The sequence below is a fragment of the Apodemus sylvaticus genome, chromosome 16 (assembly GCF_947179515.1).
Source record: "Apodemus sylvaticus chromosome 16, mApoSyl1.1, whole genome shotgun sequence".
In the NCBI taxonomy this organism is placed as follows: Eukaryota; Metazoa; Chordata; class Mammalia; order Rodentia; family Muridae; genus Apodemus; species Apodemus sylvaticus.
In genome coordinates, this window is record NC_067487.1 from 37,282,467 (window position 1) to 37,305,579 (window position 23,113).

At 37.7% G+C, this 23,113-nt stretch overlaps 1 long non-coding RNA gene across 1 annotated transcript in view; it reads left to right on the plus strand.

The window, feature by feature from the left end:
- Window positions 1–5,889: 5,889 nt before the first annotated feature.
- LOC127667003 (uncharacterized) overlaps window positions 5,890–23,113 on the plus strand; it is a 35,747-nt gene continuing 18,523 nt past the window's right edge. Inside the window, exon 1 of the long non-coding RNA XR_007973765.1 lies at window positions 5,890–6,140. This is a non-coding gene — a long non-coding RNA (uncharacterized LOC127667003). The remainder of the gene's footprint in view (window positions 6,141–23,113) is intronic.

Sequence of the window (23,113 nt, forward strand, 5' to 3'; positions counted from 1 at the left end):
TTTTTAACTAATTTCAGCGACTACACTGTACATAACACTCACAATGATCACTATAAATATTTAACCACACAGTATTCCAGGATCATGGTTACTAAAGTACCATTATATCACTTTATGAATTATAAAACTCTTCCAATTGACCATCCACAGATAAGCTTCATTATATTCCTAAGATTTGTATGTCTATTATTGTTATGTTAAAGACATAACTCTAAGTGTTTGTAATAATTTACTACATTCCAAAATAATTTAGTGATTTGGGCGCTAGTTTGAAATTTGCCTGGTTTTTTCTAACTCCAAATTAATAACTAGAAATTAATATTTATTGAAGACATGCTAAGAATAAGACCCTATCCTAGGGGAGAGAGAGACAAATAATGAGATAGAAGAGAAAGAGAGGGTGGAGGAAGAGAAGGAGGAGGAAGAAGACAAAGAGGAGAGGAAGAGAAGAGAGAGAAGGAAAGATAAAGGAACCAGAAGCAAGCACAAAAGAGTTCACAGTCTCCGCGTGGAGACAAATTAACCTAATGAGCAATAGACAAAACACACAAAACCCAACAATTAGCATCCGTACTTATACGCGTAAAATACAAGATAATGTGTTTCAGGTGGAAGAAAATTAACGCATTAAGCTTTTTGAAGCATTATTCAATTCACAAGTTTATAAGAATAAACTGCGTTATAAGAATAAATTAAGTTTATAAGAATACATTTTTGGTAGGTATTCTGATGTAAGAGTCCTGGCATGGGGATGATTATGCTTTGCTCAAAGGAAATGCTGTAAGCCTGTAAAATAAAAAAAGGCCGTATGAGCAAGAGAGAAGATGTAGACCCTCACAACCTGCACTGATCAACTTAGAATGTGGCATGGGGAAGTTACTACGGGTGTGATGTTATATCATTCGGGAAGCAAGAAGTCACCGAACTGTAAAGACCAAGATGATTGGTTGTGAGGGAAAAAGCATCCAGTGAGACAGATACACTGGACTGGAGCAGGTAGCGTTGTTTTTTAACTGTGATCGGTGCTGGGGTGAGAGGATCATTCTATATTAGATTGGATCTAATGGGATTTGAAAAACTAGTGAAAAAGGAATCGAGTGCTTTTGTGTTGAGTAAGTTAGCACATGGTTGTATAATTTTCCAGATTATGAAGAACAGAGGGTTTTAAAGTATATTAATGGTGCTGTTATTAGGTCCTTTCAGATTATTAGGTGCTATTAGGTTTTATTACATTATGATTATGGGGATAAAGGCACAAAAACTATGGAATTAGCCTTGGTCCTTATGGAGTTAATTTCTATTGAGAAAAGGTAGACAACAAATAAGTAAGACTGGTGGGAGAGTGTGCATTAACCTGTCATTGGTTTTTTTTTTTTTTTTTTTTTTTCATCAGTAGCAAATCTGCCTGCATTTTGAACTTGAACTTGAACTGGTTTACAAATCTGTGAGGAATAAGTTTCTTTGGTTTCCAGGTGATGCAGACTATGCCGTACCAATATTGCAGTCCAAACGGACAGCTGTTGCTCACAAAGACTGGTTAATGTTGGTTAAAGAGCACAGCTTAGTACAGAATCCTGCATTCTTCCTTCTTGAGATCTGGTCTCAGTCTACCTTTGTCTGACACCTTATATTATCTCCCTGGGCTGTATTCTTAGTCTAATGTAATTTTTCTTAAAAAATTGTTACATTTTATTTACCGTGTGAATCCATGTTCATGTGTGCAGATACATGCCTGACACACTATGAATATGAACACCTGAGGACAACCCATAGGATGCAGTTCTCTCATTCTGCCATGCAAATCCAGAGGATTGAATTCAGGTATTTCAAGCCTGATATCAAGCTCCTTGACCAGTTGCGCTCTCTTGTCAGTTGTAATGACATTTTTCTCCAGAACTGCTGCCAATAGGAAAAGCTTATCTGCATTACATAGTGTAGAATGTTGAAATCTAGGAGTGTAAGAGAGAAGAAAAGTGTGGTGATACCTTTTTTCCTCTCTTTCGATTCTGACCACAAGGAGTGACCATGCAGCATCCCAAAGGGCACAGCTCCTTATGCTGTGTCCCTAGATCCCTGCTCCCATTATTGCTTTAGAATGAGTGATCTGGGTGAGAACACATATCGCCTTCTCTCTGCTGGAGTCATTTGCTCTAAGAGGGCTCTCATAAGTCAGATCAAAGGTACATTAAGGAGTAATGTAACACATCATTCTAATTGAACAGACTTCTGCGACTGACTGTATCAGTTGTATCTCTTCCAAAGAGATAGACCAAGTACTCTTTTTATCCATAAGCAAAGACATTTTACAATTTGACATTAACGAAAATTGTTTTTCTTCTTCCCTTCTTAGAATGTATGCAGCGATATGGGTTGGACAGGAAGAAGAAAAGAAAGGAGGAAATGAGACATGGAGGGAGAGAGAAAGGAAGAAAGAAAGGGAGGGGTGGGGAGGATGGCAGAATTTAAGACTGCAGGCATGAAACAGGTAAATTTTGTTTCGTACAATATCAGATGATTTATTAAGACATTCCCACTATGATTTTGCGGTATTCTATGTGCAACAGAAGACTGGAATTTGGACTTTACCAAAAAAGAGTTGTTTCTGTTTGTAACACAAGATTCTGTGTTTTGATATGAGACATACAGAACCATTCACTCTGAAACTTTCATGATAACATTCACAGGAAGAAAACATAAGACAAAACTGATATCATTTAAGATATTTAAATAAAAAACAAACTTTGTCAGAATATATATTTAACAAACACTATTGAAGTGTCTGTCACTTCAGAATGCAGAGAAGTCCTGCATAAACAATGTCATCCAAGATACATATGGGCTGTAGCTCAGTGAGGAAATACTTGTCTAGCATGCACAAGGCCCCAAATTAAATCTCTGCCCTGCCAATGAGAAAAACTGTGTCCCCTAAAGGAATGTAATACATCATTCTCTTGAACAACACATTACACACCCTCATATTATAAAACAAGGGAAAAAACAGCTTCAATGCCATCCTTGTACAATTATGTAAAGGGTCCACATCTCCCCAGATGGCCCTCAGTAGTCCCATCAGTTTAAGCATTGCTAGTACTTGGGTACCTCTTGTCCTTGATTTTCTTATACCTTTTCTAATTCATTTTATACTTTTATACTCTGTAGGTCACTGTTGCTCGAGTGTTTATAAGTATGTATTTTAATTTTTTCTTTTATGAGTATAAGTGTTCTCTGCATATATGTCTGTGCATGTGTGTTTGCTTGGTATCTGTGCAAGCTGGAAGTGGGGACAAGATCCCCTTGAACTGGGGTTACAGATGGCTATGAGCTCTAATGTGAATGTTAGGAATTGAACATGGGTACTTTGGAAGGTGGACTTATGTGCTGATCTAGCTCTCCATCCCCATAAATATATGCTTTTAAATAAACATGGAGTGGAATGTATGGTGTATTTTTATTATCTATATAAAGTAATGGCAGTATAAATAAACAGTTAAATCCTTAGTAACTTTTAGAGAGAGCTTTAAAATCATGACTTTGTAGCTTGACACCCATGGTTAGAAACATGGATTTTGTTATTTTGGTTTGGAAGTCATGGAAAAATGGTCATGAGACAGAACGCAGAGTCTTTGGCTTGTTTCATGGGCAAGAATGTTCATTGTACAACTGTATCTTTTCCTTGGGTAGACAAGAGCACATACTCATGCATGGTTCTAAGAAATAAACATGGTATCTATTTCAGTCTACTAATCTTCAAACCTTGTCACCTTCTTTCTTTGGGGAAAATATGAAGAAATGATATACAAATATATCTGCTCATTTAAAAGAACCCTGGCAGTGTCTAAGTTACATAAAAGAGCAACAGGACAGGACTGGAAGGATACGGAATGGCCATTTTTCATTACACCTATAGGAAAATGAGGAATCTGATGTTGAAACCTATAGGAGTTGGGGACTGGCACACGTGCTTGAGTGAAGGCAGTGCAGCCTCATGAACACAGCAAGGGCCACACAATCTGAGGGTTCAGGCAGCTTTGCTGTGGGAGACATCGTTTCACAGAATAGATCTGAAAATTAAAAGATAACTGTTTGTTGAGTCTTTCCAGAACCAGGGGCCACTCCTCCATTCTTTTTGGACATCATTTAATTTGTGGATTATGTCCTGGGTATTCCAAGTTTCTAGGCTAATATCCACTTATCAGTGAGTGTATACCATGATTGATCTTTTGAGACTGGGTTACCTCACTTAGTATGATGTTCTCCAGCTCCATACATTTGTCTATGAATTTCATGAATTCATTGTTTCTAATGGCTGAATAGTACTCCATTGTGTAAATATACCACATATTTTTTTTATCCATTCCTCCGTTGAAGGACACCTAGGTTCTTTCCAGCTTCTGGCTACTACAAATAGGGCTGCTATGAACATACTGAAGCATGTGTCCTTATTGCATGCTGAAGAATCCTCTGGATGTATGCCCAGTAGTGGTATAACAGGGTCCTCAGGAAGTGACATGCCCAGTTTTCTGAGGAACCGCCAGACTGATTTCCAAATTGGTTGCACCATCTTGCAATCCCACCAGCAGTGGAGGAGTGTTCCTCTTTCTCCACATCCTCGCCAACACCTGCTGTCTCCTGAGTTTTTGACCTTAGCCATTCTGACTGGTGTGAGGTGAAGAATTCCAGAACAGGGAAGTGGGAAGGGGTGGATGGAAGAACAGGGGGACGGAAGAGGGCTTATGGGACTTGCGGGGAGTGGGGACCCAGAAAAGGGGAAATCATTTGAAATGTAAATAAAAAATATATCAATTAAAGAAAAAAGAAAACTGTTCGCTTATTTATTTGTGACCATGTAAAACTGAATCCCGAGCAAATTAGGAGATTACCATAGAAATGAAGGTGACACTTCTGGTGCAACAAACCAGGTTAGAGAGACTGGAGATTCAAGAGCCACCTTTCTCAGTAGACATCTTGGATGTGAGAACTCGCCTTGGCTAGTCATTTGGCAAATGGAAGGCAGAAGCAGCCTTGCCTTCAGCAATAGGGGAGATGAGGAGCTCATCCTTTTGTGAAGTATAAGGGAGTAGCCCCAAGCTGAGCATCGTGGAGAGCAAGTGTTGAAGTCAGTGCTGGTCCAGGAGTAAGCTTCTAGACTGAAGGGAGATCATTGGCAGAAAAGTCAAACTAGGCCGGAAAGCATCTCTCTTTTTTTTTTTTTTATTCGATATAATTTATTTACATTTCAAATGATTTCCCCTTTTCTAGCCCCCCCACTCCCCGAAAGTCCCGCAAGCCCCCTTCTCTTCCCCTGTCCTCCCACCCACCCCTTCCCACTTCCCCGTTCTGGTTTTGCTGAATACTGTTTCACTGAGTCTTTCCAGAACCAGGGGCCACAGTTAGAAAAGAAAAAGACCAGAACTGATGTAAAATCCTCAGGCAAGCAGGAATTTGGAGGGTCAAGGCTGAGTGAAAAGTGGAGATTAATGTTAGAGTCTACAAACTGTGTGCTCTGTGCTAAGTGTGTTGGTGGAGTGGATAATCCCAGTTGCCTAATATGAGTCTTGAACAAGATGTTCATAGGAAGAAATGGAATTATTTCTCTTGCCACTGTGGTCATTCTTCCCTTACGCATGTTATCAAATTATGATTTGTGGTTTTAAGATATTTTAGATAACTAATGCTTAGTTTCTAAAGTCATAAAACTTTATGTTCAGCAAATGAGGTTAGTTTTAAGGGCTCAGCAGTGCAACTTGAAAGTTTATTTTCTCATAATACGTTTTATGCAACAGAAACCAAAATACAAAATTGGAATCAATGATGAGAAAGTGACACCACAATTTTTAGACCCAAAGCTTGGGAACTGAAGTCTGTGCTTCCTGTTCTGTGGGGCACTGGGGCACTGCACAGGCAGAAAGTGAATCTCAGAGTCGATACATTGAAAGTCTCCTGCAGAATTTTCTGAACTCAAACGTCAGTTCACCTCTTCAAAGGAATATTCGGGATGATTTGTCTCAACACTCAAAAATCTTATTTTGCTGCTTCTGTTGCTATCATCATCATCATTATCACTATTTAATGAGAATAATAATAATAATAATAATAATTTGACATTACTGGAATTGAACACAGGACCTTGTATGTGCTAGGTAAGTATTCTTTTATTAAGTGTGCTCCCAGCACAGTTTTATGTTTTTATAGTTTTGAAAATTGTTAAAATTATTTTAAATTACATGTATGTGTGTTTCTTTTCTTGGGTGTGTATATGTGAGTGCAGGTGCCAGAAAGGATCAGAGGGTTCTCTGGAACTAAAAATACATGTGTAGGGGCTGGGGTCCACCCTTGGGTCCTGTGAGAAAGCAGCATACAGTGTATTTTTAGTGGCTGTGTCTCATAGTGCCAAGGGTAGTCTGGGATTTGCTGTGTGACTGAAGCTGTCATTGAACTCATGCTCTTTCTGCCCTTGCTTCCTAAGTTCTGGGATCATACATCTGTCACCAGGCTGGACATCCACCATTACTTGCAGATGAGACAACTGTCTTAGTTAGGGTTCCACTGCTGTGAAGAGACACCATGACCAAGGTAGCTCTTAGAAGAACAACATTTAATTGGGGCTGGCTTTTAGAGTCTCAGAGGTTCAGTCCATTATCATCAGGCAAGAGCATGGCAGCAGGAAGGCAGGCATGTGCAGGAGGAACTGAAAGTTCTACATTTTCATCCGATGCCAGGAGAAGACTGGCTTCCAGGGAATTGGGAGAAGGGTCTCACAGACCAGACCCAAAGTGACACACACCTACTCCAACAAGACCATACCTCCTGACAGTACCACTCCCTAGAGCAAGCATTTCAAACCACCATAACAACCAGTCAGAGATGCCGTTTTTTCCACTTTAAAGACACCAGTGTAGAACAAATGTCTTTATTCAAGATGGACTTTGGTCACTTTGCTTGGCTGCTTTTCTGAGATCCCCTTTTTCTTTTTGTTCAGGTAATCTTATTATTTGTTCAGATATTAAAAGATGAGCTAAAACATTCCTCTATCTTTCCTCGACTTTCCCATCTATATCCCCAGTAAGAAGAGAGGTTATCATTAAAATCATCTTTTATTTAGCTTATTCCTTTAAAATATATTATTAGGGATCTTGTGTTCTAGATTTTTATTTTTGCTACAGAAGAGAAACTTGGTTGGCTGACTTAAGTCTAGTTATGAAGGAATGAATGAAAAAGAAAATAAATATTATTTATCACCCATCCATCAATTCATTAAAAGCATACAGGCAATGATCAAGATGTCTGAAACCAGAGACAACTATTTGTAATCCTCTTCTTACCCAACCTAAAATATAATTAATTCTGAGTTCATTTTATCTCAGTTCTTCTATTAAAGATGTTATCTTGAATAGTCATAAGCCCTCAAAATGAAATATTATGGCTGGGATAATTAATCATCCTCTTTCTTGGCCTGCTGGTTTGATTTCAGAACCACGTGCCTCAGTATGATGATATCATAAGCCCATACATAATTTTCTGTCAATCATTTTGACAGCAAACATATTTTGTGCTTGCTCTGTGCCAGCTTCTACTATTAAATTTACATATATTTATTTACATACATAAATTTAAATTAACTCAGGTTTCACAAGAGCTCTATGAGTTGATATTATTATTACTTGTAATTTATCAATAAGGTAGCAAAAGTCATATAAAAGAAAACATGTTCAAGGGCAGATATTTAGTCTTTGATTACAAGGAAATATAAAAAAATATAGTATGGTTGGCATTTCATGTCAATCCTTGCATCTGGAATGGACTGTTGCTATGCAATTGATTGATTTTTTTCTTTTCCAGTCCCCTTTTCCCGTTCTTTTCCCTTCCACCCTCCAACCCTTTCTGAGACAAGGTCTATGTAGCTCTGGTACCCACTTTAAAGATCAAGTTGACCTTGAACTCATAGAGATCTGCCTGCCTCTGCCTCCCAAGTCCTGGGAATAAAGGAGTGCATCACTATGCCTCATTCTTTGGTGTTTCTTAAAATAACCTTTATTCATTTATTGATGGGAATAAATGATGTCAGAATGTGAATTTAGAAGTCACACAACTACTTTCTAAAGTCAGATCTCTTTATCATCTGGGTGGTAAGGTTTGGCTGTAGGAGCCTAGCTATGTTTGGTTATCTCCTAGACTCATTCTAGGTATTGTGAACTTTGCATTTCTAACTTAAAATAGGGGTATCTATGAAGGATTTCAAAATGCTACTTGGCATGTAGCATCAGGGAAGGTAATTCCCTAAGGAAAATGCCAGTTGTTATTGTCCCTTCAGTTAAGGAGAAATTGAATCACTGTACTTTTAATTATACATCACATTTCCAGTTTTGGATGAGGACACATATTTTCCTACATTTTAAATGTTAGTGTTGGGCAATGTGAAATGGGTTGACTTTTCTTTTTCTTTTTTTTTTTGTGTCAAAGGAAAGAGGTACAGTATTATTGTAAATTCATGCTAATTCATGGCTAGTTCCTTTCCAAGAACCTAAATTTAACTACATGATTTTGGTAAATCTAATAAACTGCATGAGAACAAATGGAGCAAGTTATTCTAGATGTGCACAAGTAGCACGTTTCCAAGGAGCAGAAAGCACCACGTTCCCACGCTGTCCTGTAATCCATTCAAGGTATAGAAGTGGCAAACAGTCTGCCTTACAACTGAGAAATGTAATTGTGTTTTGCCAGAATCATAGGTGATCCATGTTTGTCCGCCTTATTTATTTCTGTCCATTAAGTGTCATGGGTGAGAAGATGAAGTCAAAGGAATTTAATCACAGAAATTCAACTAGGAAAAGATATACACTGTGTAAAGGGATACCCTGCTACGTAAAGCACAACTGTCTAAAAGGCAGTACGTTTGCCTGTTGTATTTTATCAGAATTCATTGAATTAAAGAAAAGACAATACACATAGAGACACTTGGAAGATGAAGGTGGACAAACGAAAAGTAACTTAGAGTGATGGGTACTAAGTCTTCTCACCATATCTAAACGAAGTTATTGTTGTTGTTTGACCAATTAAGTATAGATTTAAAAACTCATGCTTTCCTTAAAAAAAAAAAGATGCAGTTTTAAAATGGTAGCCATAACAAATCCTATCTTTTTTCACATCTTTAAGCCTCTGGATTTTCCTTCCCACAACAAATTCCTAAGGGAATTTCCTATTGGTTTTTATTTGTTTTCCTGGCAAAACTGTAAAATTCGTTGTAGTATTGGTCACTCTGAGGGACCCTGTCTTTGCTCCAGTTGTCACTTCTGCTTTATTTTACATTTGTATTCCACATTAATCTTTTGACAATTGTTGTTTTTTGCTTTTAGATTTAAAGTACGAGTTCATCTTGTGTCTTTTCTTTCTACATATGAATTTTAAGATTATGCTCTACAATTTCTGTGTTGGAATTTTGATGGGGATTGTATTGAATCTGTAGACTGAGTTTGGTAGGATGGCCATTTTCCCAACAAGAATCTTTCCAACCCATAAGATTAGGAGAACATCTTTCCATCTTCTGCTATCTGCTTCAATTTCTTTATTCAGTATCTTAAAGTTTTCATTGTACAAATCCTTAGATATAGTTGGTACTTTTAAGTGGGCCCAAATCCTGTGATTGACTAGGCCCTAGTTTTTAGGCAGAGTCTAAAGCCATTACTTTGCTAAATGAACACAGTATTAAATTGCCATGTAAGTATTTATCTTTATGCTTGCAGATTATTGCGTCCCTCCACTCAGGTGGTAAACACTGTGACATGTAACTAATCAATATTCAGAGAGTAAGAGACTATGGTGTAGGCATGTACATCATAATGTCCTCCTCCCTTAGTTTCAAAGGTCACTGCGGAAGAGGAAATGGAAACACTGTAAGATGAGAAGGAGTGAATACCTTCTGGGAAACAGCGTTTAATGGACTGAGCCATTAAGCATGTAATTTCACAGAAGCCATAACAGCATGCACAAAACCTGGATGTCAGCAAAAATCTTAGCACAGGTGGCAGAGGCTGATGAAGTGCCACTCTTAGTTGAGGAGATATTGTCATCTTGTCACTTTGGGGGAGGAAAAGTCAGTTTTCTTCAGGAACGCAATCCTTGAAAGACTACCCATGCTACAATGGTAGATTCTACATCCATGCAAACAGTGAATCTGTGAAGCAAACTCAGTGGATACTTTTTTTAAAGGCACTTAAAGCTGGTGGAGAAAAGTGGTGGTGGGTAGAGGGGATAGAAGAAACTTGGAAGGGAAAGGAATGAAATGTGGATATATAGAAATATCATTGCATATGTAAAATACTCATAAAAGTTTAAAGTAAGGTCAAAGTACATTTTGATGCTTTTAGTTTTATGTCAATCAATGTCCTTGAAATGGAACTTTGTCATATCATGCTAGGAAGTAGAGAAGTGTGCTTTGTCCCTATGATAGTTATCTTTCTAAGGAGGAGACGATAGCAGTCCTTATTAATAAATTCCCCCTTCACTGGAGCTCCTCCTCTATATGCCTTCACTGTTCTGCACAGGAACAGCTCCCTGTAGAATTTCTTCAATGTCTCTGCCATAGTAGAGATTGTTCCTTTGGACTTTACTAATCCAAATTCTGGTCTCACAATTTTTCTATGACCAATCCCATCTGTCTTGAATTTTACCTTAATTTTCAAGGCAGTATTCTTAGATACATCTTGTTTGGTGCTTGGCTTCTCAGTTTCATTGTTCTTACTGGTTCCCTTACAGAAAAATCCTGAGCTTCCAACCATTGTTCAAAGTGTCCATCATACTCCTTGTAATCTCTTGCATCCTTTGGCAATGTGCACATCACTGTGGACTCAATGCAACTTAACACTTATCAGTCATCAGTCTTTCTAGCTTTTAGGGAAAAATCAACTTACGGTACAGTAAAGGCAATTTTAAACTACTGCCTGTAAAAAATCAAGTGAATATTCAAAAGGAGGTATCAACACAGATATAATCATGTTTTAACACTCAGAGACAGAGACACTACTCATCTCTGTCTCTGGCCAATTTAGACAATGGCCTTACAGGAATAATGCAACAGTACAGTATTGTAGCATTGTAACCCCAGACCTGACTTTACACTTTTCCTTTCCCTTAGCTTTGCTGAGGTATCATTAAGAGCTATAAATTATACATGTTGTGATGGTTTATATATGCTTGGGCCAGGGAGTGGCACTATTAGGAGGTGTGGCCCTGTTGGAGCAGTATGGCACCGTGGCCATAGACATTAAGACCCTCATCTGAGCTGCCTGGAAGCCAGTCTTCCACTAGTAGTCTTCAGAACTCTCAGATCCTCCTACCCCATACCTACCTGGAAGCTGCCATGCTCTCATGTTAATGATAATGGGCTGAAACTTTGAGCCTGAAAGCCAACCCCAATTAAATGTTGTCCTTTATAAGTGTTACCTTGGTCATGGTGTCTGTTCAAAGAAGTAAAACCCTAAGATTCAAGTTTAACACATATCAAGGGATGATGCAGTATACATATATACTGAATGAAGTATATATGTATAGCTGTAAAGACATCCCTATAATTGAGCTAATTAATGTAATCATCAAATTACTTATAATTTATAATAGTGAAAGTACTTAATGTAGACTCACATCAAATTCAGGTGTATTTTTACATTACTAGTTAGCACTGTTGGCCATGTCACACCTTTGATCCTAAATCAGAAGCTGTGGTCTCCATTTCTTCCACTGAACAGTCTCCAACAACAAGTGTATACTTCATTTTTACGAGTTTAACTTTAGATTTCATGTGTGAAATGATGTAAACTTAGTTTATGCATCTTGATTATTTTACATAGCAAAATATCCACTGGAGCACTCATTTATAGAAAGATTATTTTAAGGCTGGCCAACAATCCACCGGTGTGCATGTGCATATAATCACATTAGGCATGAGAACTTCTTACTTAAAATTCCCATGGTTCTTAACTGAGAACTGTGAGTTCACTGTTAGTTGATTACTATGCAAATCCTCTTTCCTTTTGTTCCACCACGAACTTCCTGCCTTAATTTGTAGGGCGGGGCTAACTAGCCACACTCTCCTCATTGGTCCGTTTGTACTACAGACCGGAGACTCCAGTGGCCTCTATTACCGATTAATTTTTCTTTTATAATTTAAAACTTGCCCCAGATACCGGGAACTTCATAGCCTCTTAATACCGAGAGCTGCCTTGTCCCATATATTACTGGGATCTTTATAGCCTCTTAATACCGAGAGCTGTCTTGTCCCATAACCGGGATCTTTATACCTCCCATATTCTGGGAATTTTAAATTTAATTAACCCCCAACTACTGGGTACTCACCAGCGCACTGAAAACCCCGACCATAAAAAGGTTCTGAACACTTCCCCGTATGGGCCACCAATAATGTCGCGTCCACCTTCGCCAGCAAAGAGTACGCAACACCAAGGAGTTTCTTCCTTTAATGGTTTATTCAGAAAACCTTGAATTAAGCTTATTTCTTCTTTTGGCGGCCCCGGGCTCTCTGCCAGCCTGACCTTATAAAGCCTAGATAGCCTCATCTGCCCAGGGAGATAACCAGCCGTTTTCTCATAGGTGAACTCAGTGAGTTCTTCATTAGCATGTAAGTGAGATAAGGAATACAGCACACTGCACATGTATTCAAGTGATTTACTACCAGGGAGCTGCATGTGGCCAGCGCCATCTTGTAACAGAGAAGAACAAAGGGTGGCTCACTACATATAATACACGAATATTCTATATGAATGTATCTATAATATATGAATAATTAAAATAAGGCATTAATGATCATATTTACACATATCTGTATATTTTTCATTATATATTCACCTTCTAATGCACACAGATGTTTTCTATATTGGTAATTAGAAATAAAGTACTGATGCACATAGGTACGTTTTTGAGGTCTGAATTCCAATTCCTTTGGATATAGATACAGACTTGGAATTGATGAATCAAATGCTATTTTTATTCTCAGGCCTTCTGAGGAACTTCCACATCTTTTCCATCAATAGCACCAACAGTGGACAAGAGGTCCCCTTCCACCATTCTTTTGTCAACATTCATTACAATTTGACTTTTAGATAATGGTTATCTTAAGAAGTGTAGAATAGCTTCAGAGTGTCTGGCTTTATGTGGAGGTCCTTGATCCATTTGGAGTTGATCTTAGTACACGGAGACAAGGATGGATCAATTCCCATTCTTCTGTATGCTGACCTCCAGTTGAACCAGCACCATTTGTTGAAAAGGCTATCTTTTTTCCATTGGATGTTTTCCGCCCCTTTGTCAAGGATCAAGTGACCATAGGTGTGTGGGTTCATTTCTGGATCTTCAATCCTGTTCCATTGATCCGCCTGCCTGTCACTGTACCAATATCATGCAGTTTTTAACACTATTGCTCTGTATTATTGCTTGAGGTCAGGGATACTGATACCCCCAGTATTTCTTTTATTGTTGAGAATAGTTTTAGCTATCCTGGGTTTTTTGTTATTCCAGATGAATTTGAGGATTTCTCTTTCTAACTCTGTGAAGAATTGAGTTGGGATTTTGATGGGTATTGCGTTGAATCTGTATATTGTTTTTGGCAAAATGGCCATTTTAACTATAGTAATCCTGCCGATCCATGAGCATGACTCAGTGAAGCAGTATAGGACAAAACCAGAAGAGGGAAGTGGGAAGGGTTGGGTGGGAAAACAGAGGGAGGGAAGGGGGCTTATGGGACTTTTGGGGAGTGGGGGTCTAGAAAAGCAAAAATCATTTGAAATGTAAATAAAAAATATATCGAATAAAAAAAGTGTAGAATAATAGCTCATCATAGATTTAATCTGTGTCTCTCCTTTGTATGCATATATGTGTATGTGGCATACATCTGTGCATTATGTTTATGTGTGTAGGAGTACATATGTATATAGTTAAGCATCCTTGTATGTCTATGTGCATATTGAAACTCATGGTGGACATCAGGAGCCTTCTTTGTTAGACAGTCACCTTGTTCAGGCTTGAGTCAGGCTTTCTTAGTTGAGCATAGAACTGCTAATATAAGCTTGGTTCTTATCCAGTTTATAAATTGGCTCTGGGATTCTTTTGTACGCATCTTCCTTCTGAGCCCTGGAAGTACAAGCAAGAAACACGTGATGCCAGGTGTTTATATGGATGCTTGCAATACAGATCCTGGTGTCATTACATTTAGAAGGCAAGTGTTTTCCTGCTTAGCCAGTCCCCTGGCCTTAACCTCTATTTTTTCCTCTTGGTGACTGAGGTTGAGAAATTTCTCATGCATTGTAGAGTTCCAGTGATCAGAACAGCAAAGAACTGGCACAAAATGAGACGTATAAAAGCCGTGGGACATAGTAAAGAGTCCAGAGATAAATTCATAAATACACAGTACACTAATTTACAATAAGGATGCCAGGAATACAAAGTAAGAAAAGGACAAGCTCTCAACCTAACGATGCTCGCTCATAACACTGAGCATTCATGTACAAAACAATGAAACTGGACCATCAGCTTATGTAACACACAAGCCAACCCAAAACAGACTGAAGATTTAATTACAGGGCTGGAAACCACAAACATTCTAGAGGAAAACACTGGGGCAACTACACAACTGGTCTTGGCATGATTTTACTGATATTATTTTCAAAAGCATAGGCAATGCAAAACAAAACAACTAAACAGGATTCTGTAATGCATACATTTCTGAGTTAGTATAATTTGACTTTTAATATCAGTCATCCTAATATGTGTAAAGGTGTAGCTCATTTTAGCTTTGATTTTCAGATTTTTTTATAAAAAAATATGGATGTGTGTGCGTGCGTGTGTGTGTGTGTGTGTGTGTGTGGTATGTGTAGGCTGAGTATGCCTTGAATTCAACTTGTAGACCTTAAAAGGAAACCAACATGATGCATGAAAATATGTTCAAACCATTTGTCTAATAGGATATTAATATTTAAAAGACAATACCTAAAATTGCAAACGTTGAGGCAATTTTAATTGAACAGGCAAATACACAGCAAGATAATTTTGCAAATTTGATATATGAATAAACAATAGTTAAATGAAAATCTCTGTGACATTAAATCTCTCTTTGCCCTTGCTTTATCGTTTTAGTTGCCAAAATGAAGCTTTGCTGATTTTGCCATTCAAAACATGTTTTATCAGCTTCAAAACTACCTTTCATATAGGATTCAGTGGTCCTACTCTGGTGACCACTAGAGAAGTCAGAGCCCCACAAGAAAAGTGTTGAGAGATGCACCAGAGATGTTGCTAACTGGGGACCACTTAGGAACTGAAAGGGCGCTGGGGGTTAAATAATACTTAAAACAATTCTTCGTTTTACTAGATGCTCTAACATTATTTTGTCAATGTAAGGAGACTATTTCTGTCTTTATGGTGGGATGGTATATGGTCTATACAGGATTTGGTTTGCCTCTCCTCCTCTCCCTTCCATTCCAGTCCTAAATGACTCATTCTAGCAGCCTCTAGAAAGTTGGCTGAGTCTGCGAAAAGATCACCGTGAGCCCTTGAGAGTTTTGAGGCCTGAGAAGACAGTCAGCTTGCATGACTAGGTTGGGTGACTTCTTCCTGTTCGCTGACGAATGTTTGCATGTTTTGCAGAATGCGGTTTAAGGGTTGCTTCCATTGTAACGAGCCTCCTGTTGGTACGAGGCACATAGTGTTCTTTCCCGGCTGGAAACCTTCCACACAAACCAAAACAAAACTGAAAACAAAACAACGAAAAGCCTTCCTACTTTCTAAAAGGCAAAATTGCCTTATGCTGATCTGCCTCTGTAAGATTTTATCATTGACTGGCCATTGGAACGTTTTGTTCTCTGGATGTTCTTCTCACAATAATTTACTGAACATCAAAGAGGAACTTCAGTGACCCCTTAATAATGAGATGCTTTCCTCTGGCTTCAGACCATGACTCTGAAAAAGAAACTCATTCACGAAGATCTGTCTGGCATGAGGATTTTGTTTGGATTCTAGTTATCTTTTCTCCTGAGTTCTGAGGGTTTTTAGAAACACTATGAATCTGATTCAAACGCCCATTTTGTGGTGAAATTCAGTAAGTGTGTTTTAGGCAGGATCAGTTAGTGTGGTCACTAAACAGAATCCTACCTGTGTGTGTTGTCAGGACACAATACTGTATTTCTCCGGCCATTTTTCTGAGTTCTCTCCTCCGCCCTGTGTGCAGCAGAGGGCAGTAGTGAATTGTGCATTTTATGCCGTTTCTTTCTCCATAAACATAAACCAAGTCAGTATAATAACAATAATTTGAAACTATATTGAACATGCCTAGGGTTGAATAATAATTTTTTGAACAAAGAATAATTTACTTAGGCTGCACACCCAGATATACATTTAAATTTCTGACCTAAGACTTAACACTTCAGTTCATGAAATTTAGGATTTGAATATAATGTTGTTTTGCAAAATCACAAGGCAAATGTGGAGAAGAAAAAATATAATTGTTTTAAGGAAATTTTGAACATGGTGCAATACACACACACACATATATATATTATGGCATATATATGTATATCCATACATACATATATGCACACACACACACACACACACACACACACACACGGTAAAACTTGGTCTTCTTCAAGAAAACGTGTTCTCCCGTATCATCCTTCTAAGTAAATGTAATGTTTCTTATCAAGTATAGTAACATGAATAGAAAATATAGCCCCATAGGCTTATATATTTAAGCACTTGGTCCCCAATACTGGGGCTTTAGGGGGATCCTATGGAACTTTTAGGAAAAGAAATACACTGTAGGTAAAGATCTTTTCCCAATTTGTTGGTTGCCGTTTTGTCCTATTGGCAGTATCTTTTGCCTTACAGAAACTTTGTAGTTTTATGAGGTCCCATTTGTCAATTCTTGATCTTAGAGCATAAGCCATTGGTGTTCTGTTGAGGAAATTTTCCCCTGTGCCCGTGTGCTCAAGACTCTTCCCAAGTTTTCTTTTTCTATTAGTTTCACTCTGTATGATTTTATGTAGAGGTCCTTGATCCACTTGGACTTGAGCTTAGTACAAGAAGATAAGACTGGATTGATTAGCATTCTTCTGCATGCTAACCACCAGTTGAACGAGCACCATTTGTTGAAAAGGATATCTTTTCTCTACTGGATGGTTTTAGCTCCTTTGTCAAAGAGCAAGTGGCCATAGGTGTGTGGGTTCATTTCTGGGTCTTCAATTCTACTCTATTGATATACCTGCCTATAACTATACCAATACCATGCAGTTTTTAACATTATTGTTCTGTAGTACTGCTTGAGGTCCAGGATACTGATTCTCCCAGAAGTTCTTTTCCTGTTGAGAATAGTTTGATCTATCCTGGGTTTTTTGTTATTCCAGATGAATATGAGAAGTGCTCTTTCTAACTCTATGAAGAATTGAGTAGGGATTTTGATGGGGATTGCATTGAATCTGTATATTGCTTTTGACAAGATTGCCAATTTTACTATATTAACCTGCCAATCCACGAGCATAGAAAATCTTTCCATCTTCTGAGGTCTTCTTCGATTTCCTTCTTCAAGGACTTGACGTTCTTGTCATATAGATCTTTCACTTGTTTGGTTAGTCACACCAAGATACTTTATTTTGTTTGTGACTATTGTGAAGGGTGTCATTTCCCTAATTTCTTTCTCAGTCTGTTTATCCTTTGACTATAAGAAGGCTACTGATTTGTTTGAGTTAATTTCATATCTGGCCACTTTGCTGAAGTTGTTTATCAGCTGTAGGAGTTCTCCGGTGGAGTTATTGGGGTCACTTAAGGATACTATCGTATCATCTGCAAATAGTGATAATTTGACTTCTTCTTTTCCAATTTGTACCCCGTTAACCTCCTTTTGTTGTCTAATTGCTCTAGCTAGAACTTCAAGTACTATATTGAATAAATATGGATAGAGGGGGCAGCCTTGTCTACTTCCTGATTTTAGTGGACTTGCTTCAAGTTTCTCTCCATTTAGTTTGATGTTGGCTACTGGTTTGCTGTATATTGCTTTTACTATGTTAAGGTATGGGCCTTGAATTTCTGGTCTTTCCAAGAATTGTAACATGAAAGGATGCCGAATTTTGTCAAATGCTGCTGGAGGGGGTTGATTAGGGAACAGGGGGAGAAGAGATGGCTTATGGGACTTTCGGGGGGGGGAACCAAAGAATATATCTAATAAAAATAAGGAAATGCACTGTAGGAAGACTTCACTGGGGAGGTATTTGAGAGTGGCTCACCTTCCTTGTTCTACTTCTGTATTGCTATCTGGCTTTCTCTTTTCTGTTGCCCTCTAGGCTTCATGCATTTGTTGAGCACCATGGTGCCTTTCCTCCCATTACTGACTTTGCTTCTGAATGCCAGGTTAAAATAATCTCTTTCTTTTATAATGTGCTTTTGGTCGCTGTGTTTTTATCATGGCAACAAAATCATGACATTGATAAAACTTAAAAATTAAAAAAGTATTCATTAGACATGCCTTCCCTACATCTTAGTGTCTACTTTTACTTTCTTTGAGTTTGTTAGTTTCATCTTTTTGCTTTTTTCCAGTGTGTGTGTGGGGGGGAGGGGATATTATTAGCTTTCTGATTGCTGGTGGTGGCTGAGACATATCACTATACCTGGGTAATTTAAACTTTCTAGCATTTCTTTTAACTCAATACAGAGCATGTTTAAAAAGGAACATTTAGTCTATTTATATTGATTCTATAGCAAATTACATATCTAACATTAAATGCCTCCCTAAGAATTGGAGTTCTTTAGTAGGTTCCATTTCAGTAAAAAGCACAGGCATCAACTCAAACTCTGGGTACCTGTCACAATTATGTCTCTTGCATAGCTAGCAAATCCATTTTATTTCCACGTTTTGCTAAACATCCCTCTGAGGTAAATTCACTTTCTTCTCCCAATCTCCCTAATTCATCACTATTTCTTATTTAGATTTTACATGCCTCTGTATTATTTCTTTTTTATTTTAATTTATTTTTTTTTATTTTCTTTATTCTTTGTTTACATTCCAAATGATTTCCCCTTTCCCAGCTCCCTCTGCCCTGTAAGTCCCATAAGCCCTCTTCCCTCTGCTCATTCCCCAATCAACCCCCTCCCATTTCTCTGTCCTGGTACTCTCCTACAAAGCTCGATCAAGCCTGTCCAGGACCAGGGCCCTCTCCTTCCTTCTTATTGGGAATCATTTGATATGTTAATTATGTCTTGAGTATTAAGAGCCTCTGTATTATTTCTTGTCATGGATTTTTTCATTGAAAAGCAAAATGTGTATCAAAAATGTTAATGATATTAGAAATCTTTATACTTAAAATTTTGTATGCCTTCTTATGACAATTTAGCCTACATATAAATTTACTCATTCACACAAACTTATATGTTTTACTCTGCATTCCAACCACTCTGACGATAATTCTCTTTCTGTCTCTTCTGTCCATCCACACTACCTTATTAACATTCAAATACCAAGTTTGATCCTTTGTTCACAACCTTTGTATATGATTTCTCTCTACTTTTAGCATCTTTCAACCTAGCTTTTAATATCTTGAGTTCCTTTAATAGGGGATGCCTCAGTTCCTGTAGCTATATCTCATGAGGCTTTCTTCAATTATCCTGTGTGAGCAAATTACCTTCTACTTTAGCTCTTTTACTTATTCACAGATGATATCCAAGCTGTAGAAGATATTCCTGAATATTATCTCAACACTAAAGTGTTAAGGAAATATATCAATTTTATCAACTTTAGTGTATTTCATCATGCCATTGTGTATGAAAAAAGGATCACTTGTCAAGTCAAAGATCAAAAAAAATCTAATGTTTGTGGCACAATATTTCTTTAGCAGAACATTTTGTCTATTAGAATATTGAATATAAGGATACGTGGGTGAGGACAGCTAAGACTAATAAAACAAATCCAAATGAGATAGGGTGAGGTTTGCATCACTGAGAAAATACTATGAGATCAATAGATGAACTCACTGGTGAAGTACAAATAAAACTATAGTAGCATATACTTCATATTTACTAGAATGGGTGTGGTATAGAAAATGCCCTGTGAAGTTGAAATATCATCTATTATTCATGGAAGTGTATAATCATGCTGATTCTGTGAAAAACCTTTTGGATTTCCTCCAAAATCCCTACAAAAGATAACATTTTATCTAACAATTTTACTAATAGGCATTTAAAGGCTTTTAAAACTGACAATTATGTATTAATACGTAAGACGTACATGCCACTGTCCATTAAACCAAAGCTGAAGATAACTCAGTCTTTACCAACAAACACATGATGAAATGTGGTATGTGTGTGTAATGGAGTATTATTTAGTTGGGAAAAGGAATGGAATTCTGATATATGTCACAGCAGTGAATTTCCCAAGTGGAAAGTGCTGTGAGCAATCACGAGGGTATTGGCCATCTGTCTTCATTAGAAAAATACTTATTCAAGTTCTTTGCCTATTTCTTTAAAAATAAAAGCTTATTGTTACTGTGTGGCTGTGCAGGTATTTGCTTATGTGTTTGCAAGTGTACATGTGTACATGTGTGAGTGTAGGTGCAAACATGAGTGTGTAAGTTAAAGGTGGAGGTTAGTCTCAGCTATTTGTTTTTGAAAGAGGGAACCTGGCCATCTTGATACTAACCAAGTGGAAAAGGTTAGCTGACTAGCCAGTGAGGTCGGAGATATTTGACCTGTCTCTGCCTCTCCAACAGTGGGGTTATGAGCACAGGTCACTACACGTGTCTTTTTACATAGGTTTGAGGGATTGAATTGCATTCTTATACTTGTGTGGTAAATATTTTACTGTCTGAGCTACGATCCTACCCAATTCATCCATTTCTGAGTGGGGTTGGCCCTGTGATTAAGAATAAGGGCTCCTTGTAGTTTTGAATGTGTAACTACCAACATATGTTCCATTTCCCAGAATTCCTCCCATTCTAGAGCTGAACTTTTCACCTTATTGTTATCTTTTCACACACTGAAGTTTGTGTGTTTGGATGGAGGGAGGGAAAGTGAGAGGGGAAGGAAGATGTGCATGGAGAGGTCAAAGGGCAACATTTGGAAGTCAGCTCTTTAATATCTTTCTACAGAGACTTGAAGTTTTGTCATACAAATCTTTCACTTCTTTGGTTAGAGTCACACAGACATATTTTATATTGTTTGTGACTATTGTAAAGGGTGTTGTTTCCCTAATTTCTTTTTCAGCCTGTTTATCCTTTGAGTATAGGAAGGCTACTAATCTGTTAGAGCTAATTTTATATCCGGCCACTTTGCTGAAGCTGTTTCTCAGTTGTAGGAGTTCTCTGGTGGAGTTTTTGGGGCCACTTAAGCATACTATCATATCATCTTTGAATAGGGATAGTTTGACTTCTTCCTTTCCAATTTATACCTTTGACCTCCTCTTGTTGTCTAATTGCTCTAGCTAAAAGTTCAAGTACTATATTGAATAGAAATGGAGAGAAGGGCAGCCTTGTTTAGTCCCTGATCTTAGTGGGGTTACTTCAAGTTTCTCTCCATTTAGTTTGATGTTGGCTACTGGTTTGCTGTATATTGCTTTTACTATGTTGAGGTATGGGTCTTGAATTTCTGGTCTTTCCAAGACTTTTAACATGAAGGGATGTTGAATTTTGCCAAATGATTTTTAAGCATTTAATGAAATTATCATGTTTTTTTTCTTTGAGTTTGTTTATGTAGTAGATTACATTGATGAATTTCCTTATATTGAACCATCCCTGCATCTCTGGGATGAAGCCTACTTGGTCGTGGTGAATGATTGTTTTGATGTATTCTTGGATTCGGTTGGCAAGAATTTTATTGAGTATTTTTGCGTCGATATTCATAAGGGAAATTGGTCTGAAGTTCTCTTTGTTGGATGTTTGTGTGGTTTTGGTATCAGCATAATTGTGGCTTCATAGAATGAGGTGGGTAGTGTTCCTTCTGTTTCTATTTTGTGGAATAGTTTGAAGAGTATTGGTATTAGGTCTTCTTTGAAGGTCTGATAGAATTCTGCACTAAACCATCTGCTCCTGTGCGTTTTTTGTTTTTTGGTTATTTTTGTTTTTGTTTTGTTTTTTGGTTGGGAGACTTTTAGTGACTGTTTCTGTTTCTTTAGAAGTTATGGGACTGTTTAGATGGTCTATATGATCCTGATTTAACTTTGGTATTTGGCATCTGTCTAGGAAATTGTCCATTTCAATCAGATTTTACAATTGTGTTAAGCACAGGCTTTTGTAGTAGTATCTGATGATTTTTTGAATTTCCCCAGTTTCTGTTGTTATATCTCCCTTCTCATTTCTAATTTTGTTGATTTGGATACTGTCTCTGTGCCCTTTGGTTCGTCTGGCTTAGGGTTTATTTTTCTTGTTGATTTTCTCAAAGAACCAGCTCCTGGTTTGGTTGATTCTTTGCATAGTTCTTTTTGTTTCTAATTGGTTGATTTCATCCCTGAGTTGGATTATTTTCACCCATCTACTCCTCTCGGGTATATTTGCTTCTTTTTGTTCTAGAGCTTTCAGATATGATGTCAAGCTATCTACTAGTGTATGCTCTCTCTAAAGAAGACTTCAGAAGATGGAAAGCCTCCCATGCTTGTGGATTGGCATGATTAATATAGTAAAAATTGCCATCTTGTCAAAAGCAATCTTCAGATTCAATGCAATCCCCATCAAAACTCCAACTCAATTCTTCATAGAGTTAGAAAGAACAATTTCCAAATTTGTCTGGAATAACAAAAAAACCCCAGGATAGCTAAAACGATTTCCAACAATAAAAGAATTCCTGGGGAATCAGTATTCCTTACCTCCAACAGTACAAAGCTGCATTGATAAAAACTGCATGGGTACAGTGACAGGCAGGTAGGTCAATGGAATAGAATTGAAGACCCAGAAATGAAGCCATACATTTATGCTCACTTGATCTTTGCCAAAGGAGCTAAAACCATCCAGTGGAAATAAGATGACCTTTTTAGCAAATGGTGCTGGTTCAACTGGTGGTTATCATGCAGAAGAATGTAAATTGATCTATTCTCAGCTCCCAGTACAAAGCTCAATCCAAATGGATCAAGGTCCTCCACAAAAAA